Here is a 16,251-nt window from a genome sequence, read left to right as displayed (position 1 = left end):
TCCTCCGCCTCCTCCGCCTCCTCAGGAGCCGCTGCAACTTCCCCTCAGCCAGCCTCCTCCTCTGCTTGGGGACTGCAAAGGCATGGGATAGACCTAGAGCCACTTCTGTCTCCCCTCCAGCCCTCGCTCAATCTCCCCCCTTTAAATTAAAGTCTGTTCCTCGCTCCTCCTCGTTTTAGGGATTTATTTGTCAGTCTTTTATTTCCCCTGATTTTATTTTCCCTCCCTGGGGCAGGGGGGTCGCAGGGGCCGGTGGGTTTATTTTAGGGAAGGGGCTCTCCCCCCTCCCCCCGTTTCTCCTTGTCCCTTTGCGGCCGTGACTTGATTTTCCTGCCCCTCTCCGCTCCCACCCCTCGAACTCAGCGTCCGGCACTCGAGTGACGCAGCGACACCCTCCGCCCACAGCCCAGACGTCCCCTCCCTCGCTGCCACCCCGACCCGTCTCGGGGCTGGACCCGGTGCCGACTTCACAGAAGGGTGAGTACCGTGTTGGGTTGGCGGAGGGGTGGGGGGAGAATCTAGAAAAATGTTGTAGCCGGTCCACTCTGGGGAGGGCAGGGATCACGTTGTGGGCTGGAGGTTCCCGGTCAGGCGTGGATTTGAGGTGGCGACTGCCTCCCCCTCACTCCCTCTTCCCCCGCCCCTCGACTCCTTATTCACCAGCCTTGCTGTATTTCTAGGTATTGCCAGACTTCCACCATCGGGGCATTATAACGCTTATAAAATGAGCTGTAATGGCATGCCTTCTTAGTGAGTGGTCATAGTCAGCGATGTGATCTGATAGACTGTATGACCTGCAAAAAGTGCAAAACGGCTAATGGGTAGGTTTTCCTCCAAATCAAAGTTAAACTTTTATTCAATAAAGGCAAAGTAAAAGGTATTTCTAATTTGAATGTGTGGAGATAGACCAAGAGAAGACAGGTTGCCTTGTGGCATGGCTTACTATTTTTATTTTAAAATAGTTCTATAGGTTCCCTTTTGAAAAAAAACGTGAATTCGATATTAACGTAAAGGTTATGAAGTCTTTGAACCTGTTGGAGGAAAGCAAGGTAAGATGGAAATCCAGCTTGACACTTCATCTTTAGCTCACCTCTATTCTAGCAAGAAATTAAAACACAGAATTTTTTATTTCTCCGTCACTGGGCACAGTGGGGTGTGCTAAGGACAAAAAGGGCTTTTTTTTTCTTTTGATATCCCTCTTTTGTATACTTGATTGCTCTCGAACAAAATTTTAATTTGGTCTCTTGGTTGTTGGCTGTTCAAAAGTACACATACTTGGCCATATATGCTTTATGAGAATCTTGCCCTATGCATCTTTAATATTTAATTTGAGATAAAACTAAAAATTATGAGAAATAGTTACTCTGAATCACCTTCTGAGGTCGCTTTTGAGAATTCAGCCTATTTAAAATAGTATTCCTCTTTTTGAATCAAGTTCTGGTCTGGTTGTCCACAAGATTCAAATTAGGCCAAACCAAACATGTTTTGAAATATTAAAGTACAGGAAAGGCCTCTTAGTAGTTCATTCTCTCCTTCTCTTTCAGACTAACCAGAATAAGTTGTTGATAAATTTAATTGTAAAGAATAGACTGTTCCTGTACTGAAATCTGCCAAGTTTCTACAGAAAGATTTCTTTTTAAAGAGGAGAAATGTGTTTATGATCAGCCCAAAGTAGTAAAGTTGACTCAAATGTAAGTGCTGTCATAAGGAAATGCTTATCATAAGCCCCAAAACCTTGCAGAGTGTTTCAGGAAGACTTATACAAAGTCTTTTTGAATTGTTTAATAAATTTCATCATGTGGTCTTTTTCTTGAGTGTAAGACTGAATTATTGAGAGGCCTCAGAGCAGAGGGGAGCCATGCTGCCTGAGTTTGAATCTAGCCACCATCCCTGGATGGCTGATTGACCTTAGGCAGATTTCAAACCTGGCCTGTGAGGGTTTTCTCCTGTAAATGGGAGGGATGACTTTTCCTCTAAGGGTTGCCTTAAGGATAATTGAGAGGGCACAAGGCACAGAGTACTTGCTGTTAGCTGCCCCATCATCATCGTCACCATCATCATCATCCACTGAGAGGATGTGTGGTGTAGTGGTTAAGGGGACCTCCACAACCAGACTGTAGGTTCAAGTGCCAGCATTTCCTCTTGCTATCCTTGTGATCTTGGCCGAGGTAACCTCAGATTCCCCATCTATAAAGCAGGGATAATAGAAAAATGTACTTCATAGGGTTACTGTGAGGTCAGAATGAGTTTGACTAGTATTTGGTACATCTTTTCAAGTTTAATTCTGTTTTGTTCCTGGTATGTCTTGAAACAATGGGTGACTATATTTTTTAGAACTATACTTTTTGTAAAGATAAAGAATTATTGCTGTCAATGAAATAAGCAGAATTCTTACCCATATGCATGATGATTTATGGGATTTATACTTTTCAATAAAGTTTATATGAGTTTTTATGAAAGTTAGTTATTGGATGAGTTGAGTTGATCACTCTTTCATTTAAACTTGCATAACCAAATATATATACCACTATTATAATGATACCTATCACATATTTGCTGTTATATGTGATTTTCTCCTCTACTAAACAGAAAGCTCTTTGAGGGTGAGAATAGTGTTTCATTCATAATTTAATCCCAGCTGCCCAGCAGAGTACCTGGTACATAGATAGGCTTAATGAATGCTGTAGAATGAATTAAACAATGTTATTCTCAATTTGTTTATGAGTAGTTGAATGACATTGTAAGTGATATTAGGGAGCATACTATTACTTGTGGTGTTGAGTTGAATTTTTATGTTCTCAATTACTATTTTTGGAAATAGAGAGGGAATTATAACATGTTTTATTAGGAAAATATTTTTCATTTTGAAGATTGAACTTAAAATATTCTGAAAAGTACATATCAAATATCTTCTTTTAATACCTGACGTGGCCATTTTTTTACTGAAAGACTTTCTGACTCCCAAACTTCCTGTAACTAAGTTGGATGTTATTATAATTAATACAAATTATACAAATTAGATTTTGAATGTCCCAAATGATGATGTGATGTTATTATCGGCTTCAGAATTAATAATAATAAAGAGAATTTATCAAACCAACACTGCAGAAATAAAACGATATCATTTCCTTAAGGACCTAAGCTTTATTTCTCTTTCCATTCAAGAGTGAAATTCTTTCTCTTGAGCAGTCTTAATAAATAATTAGCTTTTCAAATAGGCGTAGTAAATAGTGTAATAGGAATCATAAAGAAGGTATATGTAATTAGTAAATAAAGCACTTTAACTAACTTCACCACACACTTAATAGGCATTACACAATTGGGTAATGTATCTTTTTAAATAAGCAAAATTGATTGTGCCTGTGCCACCCGCTTCATTTTTAGAATCATTCTGCTTTACTTGTCAATAAAACCAGTTTAATTACTGTGCCCTCTGAAATTATAAAAATGCAAGAAATATCTTTCATGAAAGAGATATCCTCAGTAACAAAATCTGAAAACTAATCTACTCAGAAGTGTTACAGAGTTCCATAACACTGTTAAAACTTTTCAAATATGTGAACTATCTAGTACAATGTGCGTAATTTTATATATATAATCCTTTGTCTAACCAAATCATCAGTTATCCAATTTAGTTGAATATATTGCATTTTCACTGGCTAAAACAATTAATTTTTAAAAAGTCGCCCTTTTTTGTTCATACACTTTTAAAGCAGCTAATCTAAAATGAAACTTTAAAAAATTAATTTATAGGCACTTAGAAACTACACTTAAGTGTCTGGTCTGCAAGATGAAAGGTCTGAGTTTTTGCTTAACACATTTCAGCATGACATTATTTCTGTAGCTCATATCTCTTTCATTTAACATTTTTCGTTTTGGTGAAGACATTTGAGTATTTATTGATATTTTACAGATGTATATGATGTCTTCAACTTTTAAAAAAGTGAAGTTTCTGATGAAGAATTGTCTGGAAGGAAGAGGAAGAGGAATAGAAATAACCTTTAGGGCCTGTGATTTCTATGCTTGTCTTTTAACATTAGGAAAATGGATAATAATATACTCTGTCAGTGATCAAAAGGAGAGGAAAATTATTTTTGTGTTATCTATTGACATAAACTTAGAATTAAAGTCCCTGGAGTTCTAGACTGAACCATGCTACCGATTGGCACATGACCTTGAGCATTACACTTAACCTCCAGGACTCTCCCTGTTCTTATCCTTTTTTTTTTTTCATCGTTATTAGATTATAATTGCTTTACAATGTTGTGTTAGTTTCTGCTGTACAACAAAATGAATCAGCTATATGTAACCTATATCCCCTCCCTCTTGGGCCTCCCTCCCACTCTCCCCATCCCACCCCTGTGGTCCTCACAAAGCACCAAGCTGATCTCCCTGTGCTATATAGCAGCTTCCCACTAGCTATCTATTTTACAGATGGTAGTGTATATATGTCAATGCTACTCTCTCAATTCGTCCCACCCTCCCCTTCCCCCTACGCCCCCGCCGTGTCCACAAGTCTGTTTTCTATGTAGTGCCCTGCCACTAGGTTCATCACTACCATTTTTCTAGATGCCATATATATGTATTAGCATACAGTATTTGTTTTTCTCTTTCTGACTTACTTCATTCTGTATGACAGACTCTAGATACATCCACATCACTACAGATGACTCAATTTCGTTCCTTTTTATGGCTGAGTAATGTTCTTATCCTTTCAGTGGGAAGAGGGAAGGCAGTTACCCTGCCCTCACTCACAGAGGACATTGTAGGGGTAAGTTGTAAGTGCTTTTTAAAAGCATTGGAGAAGGACAGGGTGCAAGCAAATACAAAATAAACATTTGCATTTAGAAATGGACATTTGTTTGTCATTATTAAAAAATTGTGACTTTAGCTCTTTTGTCTGAAAGACATTTTTCCTTTTAACTTTATATTTGTAGAGACTTCTTACTGGTATGTTCACAAGAAAGTATAAGGTACCTAAAGAGCCAAGAAACTTTGAAAGGGATTTTAAATGTTAACATTGAGTTTTGGTATATCCTGGATTATAGCACATGTTGATATTATAAGAACAAACTTTATGTATCTAAGAGATAATACATTTTATTAACTTAAAGCTTGTAAAACTTTCATGTGTGTTGCAGGAAAAAATGTTTAGATGTATCAGTTTCGTTAGCAGTATATTCAAAGAGAAAAATTAGATTATTTACTTTTAAATTTCAAAAGGTTTACTTGGCTAGAGGACCCCTCCTTACACTCAGTTATTTTTGTACCTTGAATACAGTGAAATGTGCACATTTCAGAATATAGTGGCTTGAAGGATTTTATTTACTCCAGCGAATCTTTTATTTAGGAAGGTGAGTGAAGACAGGTATGGAAAGGCTGTATTTTAAGAAACTAGTTTTTTTTTCCCCTTGTCCCTAAAAATGAGTTCTGAGTCTTTAAAAGTCAAAAAGCCCAGAGTTAGCACGTTATATCAGTTTCTTTGAATTCAGCTTTCCCTCTCTCTGGTTTTTACCAGAAGAGTTGTCACAACCTTATGATATTATCACTTTTTAAAGTGGAAATGAAATTCTAGTGTACTCAGAGTAAGACCTATTAAAACAAGTGGGACATACAAAGAAATATTTTTTGTTCCAACTAATATTAAGTATAGTGAACAGTGATCCTCAAATGCAAGGTTGCTAAGCAGAAAGCAACTTTTAAAAGTGTATTGTCCTTTTGTCCTTATTGTTCAAAAAGTGTATTGTCCTTTTGTCCTTATTGTTCAACATCCAATTGATGAAAACTCAGAACGATCAGATTTCTTTTCTACTTTTGAATGTAAGTCCACACTGATGTTTATAAAGTTTTGTGTGATGTTACGTACAACTCTGTAGTATTGAATGTTTACTTTTAACATATTAAATAAAATGACCAAAACAGTCCACCTTTTATTTAAATTTTATCTGATTTTCACAACCTTCTTCCCTTTATTCTACATTGTTTTTCAGTTTTCTTAATATTACAACTTGAATTTGTGTTTCTTTTAACGTGGCATCTTTCTCATTTTGCTCTTCTTTTCACATTGGTCTTTTTCCTTGATTATGACAGGTTTTTTTCTTTGCCTCTCTTTTGCCTTTGCCTCTGTTTAAGGCATGGAATAGGGGTTTTCATCTATTTCAGTCTGCTTTTATGAGACTGAGGCAAAGGTCTTCCATATAGAAAATTTGCTTTGCCTTATTTCAGAAGATGAGCTCTCTGATCATCTTATCTACACAAAACTTAAGGGGCCATTTTGTAAACCTAAAACCAAGTTTTAACTCATGTGAGGTGGTAAAAAGGGACAATAACGATGTGTTTATTATTTACTGCTTTTCTATTAATCTCTTTTTTTGGGGGGTTAACCACAGAATTTTTTCTGTCCACATTACCTTGAAACAGCTCAAACATCCAGGCTTTGTGTTGCTCGGCGCCCAGTGCTGGGCGAGCCCTGGCAGCAGTCTGAGCTATGACCGTGGCCACCTGACCACGTCGGGGGCGAGTGGGCCTGAGAACAGCACATTAGACATGAAGAGCAGGTCCTTTGTTTTGTTTTTAACTCCGTAAAACCAGACAGAACCTCAGACTCTGTCCACTGTGAGGTTTTCCAGGGTTCGCCATTGTTGAATGACTAATGTTCCTGGTGAAGTAACCATTAGCTTTATTGTCTTACAGTGGCCTCAGCTCAAATGAAATGTATCCCTTTGAGTTAATTTTGTTTTGATTTTAAGACTTCTTTTCACTGAGAAAATCAAAGGGTATGAAAATGAATATGTATTTTTAAACAAAAAAGATTTACATAAAAATCCTTTGAGTAAAAAGATTTTCTAAGGACTCAAATCCATTGATTTGGAGAGAATGTTTAGTAGTTTCTTTCTTATTTTTTTAACATCTTTATTGGAGTATAATTGCTTTACAATGGTGTGTTAGTTTCTGCTTTATAACAAAGTGAATCAGCTATATGTTTAATAGTTTCTTAAAATACTTGACGTTACTCAGACATTGGTAGTAGAAGACCTTTCAATTTGATTAAATGAAATGAATCCCCTTTTTGATTTACAAAACAAACAGTCCATTGTTACTTTTTATTTAAACAATTCAAATATAGGGTTAGATAAACTTTATTTTGGAGTTGATTAAATAAGAGACTTTCCAGAAATTGTACTTTGTAAAATCTATGCCTCCTGGAAGAAGCTTGGTCTTTTTTTTTTTCTTTTGTAAACCTATATCCCATTCCTGACTTCATTCATTTATTCATTTCATTCAACAGATTTATTGAGCACTTACTATGTGCCAGCTACTCTTACGAGGCATATACATTATAGCAGTGAAGAAAAGAAACAAATATTATTGTCCTTGTAGAAATTACATTCTAAACTATTCTGATGTGTTTAGAGCTTGTTATCTACTATTTTGAGTAGTGATAACTAAACACTGTGTAATAATGGTTTGAAAAAAAAGTCAAGATTTCTTCATATGGATTTTATACCTTTTAAGTTGGTACAAAAGTCTAAAACTGAATCCTGAAACAAAACTGCATTCAAATGGACAATTTTTATTTGAGTTTGAGTTGAAATATTAAAAACCTATAATGTTGTCGATGTTTCCACCAGAAATCATGAAATCATCCTCGTTTATGAACCCTGGGAAACCTTACATTGGACATGGTCTGAAATTTCTCCTAGCTTTTCTCCTAGCTTTTCTTTACACCTTTGAAGTTGTTTTCTCACTTTGCTTTGTTTTCTTTGTGACAGAGCCTGAAAAAAATGTGTATCACTGAAAATTGCACAATGGAAATGTAGTCATCTCAGCTATATGGCACAATTAACAAGAAAATCTTAAGTTTCCTTTGTCTAGTGTATATAAAGAACTAATCTTTTGTTTCTGTGATTGTAAAAATTATGTAATTTCCTAAACAAATAAAACTCTTCGTGTACATTTCCACCTCAAATATTTAAGAAGATATATGTGTTTTTACGGTACAAATAGTACGAGTATGATATAATATAATGATTTTCATAAATATTTAACACATGTCCCAAGTGCTTGGGGGTATCAGAGACTAATAGACATGGCACCTGTCCATAATGGTTTTCACAGTCCGGTTGGGGAGACAAAAGATCCCCACATGAAAATTGTCTCTTGTGTTGGGCAATATGAGATTTAACTTGATGGAAAGTCTGGTGTAGGCCACTACAGTAAGCAAGGTCAAATGGACTTGCCTTCTGGAAGTCCTAGATGGCCTTCATGGGAATCCATCCTTCCTTTTTTTGTTTTTGTTTTTAATCCTTTTAAGTTTGGGAAAGATGGCCATCTTTGTGCCTTAGGCACCTAAGGGTAGAACAGTCCCTTTTCTAGCTACTGCAACTGCTCAGCAAGAAGGAAAGGAAATGGAGTACACACCCTAGCCATTTATTATCAATACATTCGCTAGCTATCCCCGAGGGAAGCAGGGACTCTGAACCAAAAATAGAATACAAATGCCCCAACTTACTGTGGTTCAACTTCCAGTGGTTCAACTTTACCATGGTGTGAAAGTTCTATACATTCAGTAGAAAATGGAGCTGGAATTTTGAGTTTGGATCTTTTCCTGGGCTGACAGTATGCTACACGATCCTCTCGTGATGATAGTCACGAGGTAAATAACTAATACACTTACAACTATTCTGTACTCGCACAACCATTCTGTTTTTCACTTTCAGTACAGTATTCAATAAATTACATGAGATATTCAATACTTTAGTATAAAATAGGCTTTGTGTTAGATAATTTTGCCTGATTGTAGGCTAATGGAAGTGTTCTGAGCGTGTTGAAGGTAGGCTAGGCTAAGCTATGATGTTTGGTAGGTTGGGTGTATTAAATGCATTTTCGACTTACAGTATTTTCAGTTTACATGGGTTTATCAGGATGTAACCCTGTTGTAAGTTGAGGAAGATCTGTATATGGGCACACAATGGATATGGTTTGGGTTCTTGAGAACAAAAATTTTTCCAGAGATTTGGGAAAGCTGGTACATCAATGAGGGCCCTGTACACAAGGGGAGTTCCCTGAAAAATGGAAGAAACACTGAAAGGGGAGGAAAGAAGTGGAGATGGAGACTTTTGATAGTTACTGAAGACACACTCTTTTTCCCTCAGTTTTGCCTGGAGCAGTCCTGCCTGTGAGATGGGCATGCCCTGGACCTAATATGCCAAACTTAGGAAGTCTATATATTGCTGTAATATGTAGGTATGATCTTTCTAAATTGTTTTGCTTTTCAGTTAGCCGAGATTCCTGATGTGTGTGTGTTTAAGTTCTAAAATATAATGCCATGTGACTATGGCTTTTGTTTTCATTTTCCTGCACATTTAAAAATATTAAGAATTTCTTTGTTTTTTGAGTATATTTGTTTATTTGGACCTAAATCTAAGGTAGAATAACACAATATATGCTTGTCTGTTAGATTTAAATTAGGGGGAAAAATCTAAAGCCTTAATGTTTATTTTAGCTGTCGATGAAAGTATTTGGACACTTGTATGGAGACTTTTTTTTTTTAATTGTTTCTTTTCTGAGAAACTGTATCTGTGCTAGAACCATCACATATCTATTTGATTTAAAGGCCACCTGGGATAGTTATGTTCATTATCTTGATTGCTGATGATTTCAAGGGTATATAGATATGTCATGACTTATCAAATGATATATTTTAAATATATGCATTTATTGGATATCAATGAAACTTTAAGAAAAAGCCACCTAGGTTGTAAGGTATATTTTTCAAGATAAAATCTCTATTGTAAGATTATATTTTTAAAGTTTGTCATTTATTTTTTATTTCTTTTTAAATTTTATCTACTGTTTATTTACCTCTATCCCATACCCCAGTCACACAGATTTTAAGAAAGACAAATGGAACCGCAGAGACTCATGTGGCAGCTGAAATTTAGATATAGGACCTTAGAGAGCTTTCTACTGTATGTAATGCTCACTAGAGTATTTTTAAGTAATTTGCACAAATTTGAATTTGGAGAATTGGAGTTGTGTATTTTTCAAGGAATTCTTCTTTCCTTATAGTTTAACAGATTGTGACTCATCTTTGGCGTAGAGTAAAGAGCATGATTTTAGTAGGACTTTTTTTTTTAAAGAGATTAAATGGCTTAATGCTTCTCCTTAAATATTCCTTTTTTTCAATTGCATTTTTAAAAAAATTATTATTATTATTATTTTTAAATTTTTATTTATTTATTTATGGCTGTGTTGGGTCTTCGTTTCTGTGCAAGGGCTTTCTCTAGTTGTGGCGAGCGCGGGCCACTCTTCATCGCGGTGCGCGGGCCTCTCACTATCGCAGCCTCTCTTGTTGCGGAGCACAGGCTCCAGACGCGCAGCTCAGTAATTGTGGCTCACGGGCCCAGCTGCTCCGCGGCATGTGGGATCTTCCCAGACCAGGGCTCGAACCCGTGTCCCCTGCATTGGCAGGCAGATTCTCAACCACTGCACCACCAGGGAAGCCCTCAATTGCATTTTTATAAATTAAATTTTGGCATGTTGGACCATAGAGTCTATGGATAGATTTGTTTAGGGAATAACTGAGGCTGCTCCATTCTTCTTGCCCTCGTGGTCTTGAGCACAGCACAGAAGGCTTCGTTATCGATCTGTTAGAGTCCTGGTCTAATTTTAATTGAGTATTCCTTATGTCACCCAATGTGTGTTTCAGAGAAATTTATTCATTGTTGGAATTAATGCTTATGTTAACTTTAAAACGGCAATTGTGTGTGTGTGTGTGTGTGGCCGCGCTACATAGCTTGCGGTATCTTAATTCCCCGACCAGGGATCAAACCCCCCGCCCCCTGCAGTGGAAGCGTGGAGTCTTAACCACTGGACTGCAGGGAAGTCCCTAAAACGGCAATTTTTTATGAATAAAAAACATTCCAGAAAAAAATTTGAGTTGTGTTTTTGGGATTGGGGCTGTCAGGGTATTAATGAGTTGTGCCTTGCAAGCTCAGGCTCCTTCTACCATACAAGAGGGCCACATTACAATCACCCATCCCCAGGCCACAACCCAGGGAGAGGCCCTGGTTTCAGTATTTTTGAAAGTCCTCAGCTTATTCCAATGTACAGCCACACTGTGCTCTGCAGTGCTGTATCTCACACCATATTCCCCCACACCCAAACTTTCTGTTGTAAAACTTTTCAACTATGTAGAAACCTTGAAAGAATAATTCAGTAAAGACCCATATTTCCTCCACCTAGATTCAGTAATTATTAACCTTTTGCTTTATTTTGCTTTATGACTCTCTGTCTCCCTTTCTTTATATGTATAATTTGTTGTACCATGGGAAAGTGAGTTTTAGATATCATGACTCTTTACCATTAAATATTTCAATATGCATCTCCTAAGAATAAGGACATCTTCCTACATAACCACAGTACCATTATCACACCTAAGAAAATTAATAATAACTTGGAATGCTTTTCAAGAGCTCAATTCCATTTATTAAAGATGTATGAATTCACATTCTGCTAAAAGTTAAATGCATATGAAGTGAGAAGTTCTGCAGAATATGAAATTCTGGGAATTTCTGCTAAAGATATGTTTCTTATCTGTGTTTGCAAGTAAGGCCACTACTTCAAACATTTTTATAAGGTAAATGCCTTTTCTTATGTATGGCGAGGTAAGATCCTTTCTAGATCTAACGTCGCATGATTGTATCATGAGAAAAAAAATTTATCAAAGTTCATGCCACAGTGTGGTTTAGTGGAAAAAGCCCCATTTTGAGCCAGAACGATGTTGGTTCAAATTCTTGCTCTGCCACTTACTGCAGGTGACCTTGGAGAAGTTGAATTCGTGTATCAGGATGCTTTTAGAAATCACCCTCAAGCTTGCTGGAATCATCAGGAAATTTATTATTTCACAACAAATCCAGAGCTACGGCGGGCTCCAGGGTTGGTCAGTTCTGTAGCTCAGGTTCTTAGCGTCTTTTGGCTTTCAGCTGGATTCCTTGCTGGCTCCCACGTCTGTTTTGGCTCCTTCCTCAAGCTGGTTTATATGCTTATGTTATGGCATTCAGAGGAAGTCAGAAACCTCCACAGGTGTGGACTGTCAGTCTTTCTGTCTGATTGGGCATCTCTGCCCACATCTGGACTGGAGGGCTGGGGTTCTCTTAGGGAGAGGAAGGGAGGAATGGATGTCGGGTATACCACTAACAGTGTTCATTACTCCTCTCCAAGTCTCTGTTTCCTCGCTATAGAATAGGAACAGTGATATCTACCTCTATGATTATTAATTGGTATACAACAGGTAAAGCAACAATACACAGCTGATTTTAATAAATGCTAATTCCTATTTTTTTCTTCTCTCCTTTTCATCTTACGGAAAATTCTCTCTTCCTTTGACACTGCTACACTCCATTCTAGTAAGTATATGTAAGTGATTCTCTCAACTGGTCTTTTACCTGTCCTCTAACCTCAGTATCTAGGGCATAGCATTTTTTTAAAAATAAATTTATTCATTTTATTTATTTATTTTTGGCTGCACCGGGTCCTCACCGCTGCGCGTGGGCCCTCTCCAGCCGCGGCGAGCAGGGGCCACTGCTCGCCGTGGCACGCGGGCCTCTCACTGTGGTGGCCTTTCCCACTGCGGAGCGCGGGCTCCAGGCACGTGGTCCTCAGCAGTTGCGGTGCCCAGGCCCAGCAGTCGTGGCGCATGGACTCAGTAGTTGTGGCACATGGGCCCAGCGGCTCTGCGGCATGTGGGATCATCCCGGACCAAGGTTCGAACCCATGTCCCCTGTATTGGCAGGCGGACTCTGAACCACTGCGCCACCAGGGAAGCTCTAGGGCATAGCATTTTATGTGAATTTTGCACTTTGGTCAGGTACCCTCCATTAATCTATCTTGGCCCTTCTTATTTTTTCTTATGTATTTCAACTTTATATTATTCCAAAGCCAGGGAAGGGAAACTGTCAACACTGTGCATATATTCATCAAGAGACAGATCAAATGGGAACAAAAATCTCTTTAATTTCGCTATTCGTAAAACAACAGAGTTGAAATAGATTTTTTCCCTTTATTTAAAAGAAATGCACCATGACCTGTGGAAAAGTCAGCAAAATAAAGCACTATATTTGAAATACAGTACCTTATTTGTCCAGGATAGACCGGGTCTTTGATATTTTGGGAATATCTAGGCTTATCATGGTAGGTTAGCCAGGTTTATCAAGGCAGTTTAGCCACTCTAGTTTCTCTAGAACGTACTTTCTAAATAGAATTGTGTCTGATTTACAAGTCAGTCTTTTCTGGATTGTTTGATCTTGAGCCCTCTCTAACCCACTGTGAGAAAGTAGTCTTTTAAAGACGAGTTTTCCAGTATGTGTGCACACTGGTGGGTCTTTGTTCACGCATGCCCTTCTCAAAATATGTAGAGAAGGATTGTCATATTTTCCCCCGTTGGAATTTCTAAAGCATTCCTGAATCACCTGCGAAGCCTGCAACATTGTCACAACCCAATCACGTGGGAAGATCTTCACCTTTTTAAAAAATTTTCTTCCTAAATGATGGGCTCACTCTTGAAGGAGAGCTACTGATTCTTCTTGACCCCTCAAGTAGACTATTTGATTCCTGCCAACCTCCATGGAAAGAACAGAAGAAGGGTGAAAGTCTTGTGTCTCTCTTGACTTGGAAGATGCTAAGTCTTGGGTTGTCCCTAAATTTTCAGTTACAGTTTTTTTACTTTGTCTTTCATTTTTAGGTTTAGTGTTGATGAGGTACCTATTGCTCTAGTAAGCTCTGTGAATACTGAAAATACTCAGATTTTGAATGGTTCCATCCATAATTCAAAGCGTCTGCTGGCATGAATTGTTTCGAGCCAGAGGGATACTTTTTAAAAGAACTATTTAAGGGCTTCCCTGGTGGTGCAGTGGTTAAGAATCCGCCTGCCAATGCAGAAGACACGAGTAACTACTGAAGCCCGTGCGCCTAGAGCCCGTGCTCTGCAACAAGAGAAGCCACCACAATGAGAAGCCCGCGCACCGCAACAAAGAGTAGCCCCCGCTCGCCACAACTAGAGAAAGCCTGCACGCAGCAATGAAGACCCAACGCAGCCAAAAATAAAATAAATAAATTTTTTAAAAAGAACTATTTAAGTATGTTTTGATGTTTCTTACACATCTCAAATGAAAGTTCTGTAAACTTTAAATTACGAAGCAGCACAATGAAAGCAGAATTCTGAAATACATTGTATTTTATTAAAGAAGCCAGAGAAGGGACACTGTGGCTATAATTTTAGTTAAAAGTGCTAGAATTTTGGGGGAAAAAAGTTAGATCTTTGTATTGCATTTCCTCAAAGTGCTGTTGGTTACTTTTAAAAAGGGAGACGTAGACTGTAACTTGTAAAGCTTGGTTTTGTTTGGGCAAATTTTTAATTTTAGTACCTTGCAGAAAAGTTTAGTGGACAAGATTCCCTTTGCTGTGTAACAAATGTTTTTACAATTTAGCTAAGGTTTACTACCAGTGGCTCAGAGGCTGAAAGGAAAAGTGAAATGCCTGTTGTTTCCCATCTAATGCTAGATTTTTTTATTTCCACTACCCAGTGTTAAAAAAAGAAATGAAAAGAAAGCAAAGATCAAGATCCAAAAGCTCAAACTAAAATTTAATTTCCTAACTAGAATAAGGCTGGTTTTGCCATGATGTGAAAAGTCATCCGTAAGAAACATTTGTTAATAGCTAAACAGTTGGCCATACTGATTGCTGGGATTAGTAGTTCGATTGGGAGGTACTCCTGTCTTCAGATAATCAGGCAGGTAAAAACCAATCAAGGCAAAGCAGTTGGGACTGACTCAACTTCTTTTTTGCCTCCCTACAGAGAAATGTTTCAACTATGCTTCTTGCCCCTACTTTTTAGTCTCCCTGAGAGAATGGAACAAAAGTCCAAGTGACAGTGGGTTGGAGAGCAGTGCATTATCTGCCTCTTATTACCCAGGACTTATATACTCTAATGATAGAATAATTGCTAGAGCTTTGTTTTTCTTTCTTGATTCTATCATTTCTGTGTTGCCTTGGGAGCTTCTCATGGGCGGGGTCTAAAGTTGTGTGGAATGGATTCTAAGGGCAAACTACTTTTGTCCCAGGTCATTTATTGTTTTCATTTTCTGTAAGAAGTTCTTATTTTGGCTGAAAAATTGCAGCATGACCAACAAAAAATTGTTGATCAGCTCAGAAAAGTATATTTACAGTAGCTTTGAAAAAACTATTTGGAAAAGAGATTATACTTAAAGATTATTATTTCTGAAAGACCCATATACCATGGAGAAATGTTCTGGCCATGAATCCATTTTGCTGTATTAACCATTCGTGCCATTCAGTCTGTGCATCTTTAATTATATGCTATATATTTGAGCATGAGGCATTTGGGGACACTTACTGGTCAACTTTGAGATTTGAGAAATTTTTTTTTTTAAGTTGCAGCCGGACAAAAACAAACGATAGTTTGAGGGTATTATTGGAATTGTATTATGGCTGAAAATTTTGATTGTTAGAAAATTTGTCTGTAATTAGCCATAAATTTAGTTTTATTGTGGACCAAGTCATGGACTCTGCTGGAGATGCAGAGTCCGAACTTAGTGTGAAAACGTTCTGGTACAGGGACCCCTCCTGTCTTCTCAGCACCGTTGTCATGTTCCACTTCAACCCATTTCACATGTTGTGGCTAATGTAGTGACTGCTGAGTGGTAAGTGCACTAGATCAACAGGGGTCATAAGTTTTTGGTTTTGTTTTTTGCAGTACTTATGCATCATAAGAACAACATGGTGAAAACTGAAGCGTTTTCTATTTGGGTTAATTTAGGATCACCAATAGAGATATAAAGCATTTGACCTTTTTTTTTTTTTTTTCTGTTTTGCTCTCACCTGATTACTGGATGGGGAGATGGACAAAGAATCGATGTTGAGGGGAGGTGATGGAAGAGAGGTGCTTGTTGCTACCACTTTTTGTCCATCTGTGTAATCTAATCATTTCATATGGTCTCTGGCAACTCTTCTGGTGACAAGCTTTACTTCTTTTGGAGAAACTGTGATTTTTACTTTTGAATAATTGTATGAATAAGAAAATGGGTTTTTAGGGCTTCCCTGGTGGCACAGTGGTTAAGAATCCACCTGCCAATGCAGGGGCATGGGTTCGACCCCTGGTCCAGGAAGATCCCACATGCTGTGGAGCAACTAAGCTCGTGCGCCACAACTACTGAGCCTGTGCTCTAGGGC

General features: G+C 37.9%; 1 protein-coding gene across 1 annotated transcript in view; it reads left to right on the top strand.

Moving 5' to 3' along the window:
- The first annotated feature begins 285 nt into the window (after positions 1-285).
- Positions 286-16,251, top strand: part of SERTAD2 (SERTA domain containing 2) — a 111,952-nt gene continuing 95,986 nt past the window's right edge. The window contains exon 1 of the mRNA XM_061211344.1: positions 286-477. The gene's annotated coding sequence lies outside the window, so the exon portion shown is untranslated. The remainder of the gene's footprint in view (positions 478-16,251) is intronic.

Source organism: Eubalaena glacialis, chromosome 14 (genome assembly GCF_028564815.1).
Source record: "Eubalaena glacialis isolate mEubGla1 chromosome 14, mEubGla1.1.hap2.+ XY, whole genome shotgun sequence".
NCBI lineage: Eukaryota > Metazoa > Chordata > Mammalia > Artiodactyla > Balaenidae > Eubalaena > Eubalaena glacialis.
Note: the sequence above shows the minus strand (reverse complement) of the source record. Positions and strands in the feature narration are given on the sequence as shown.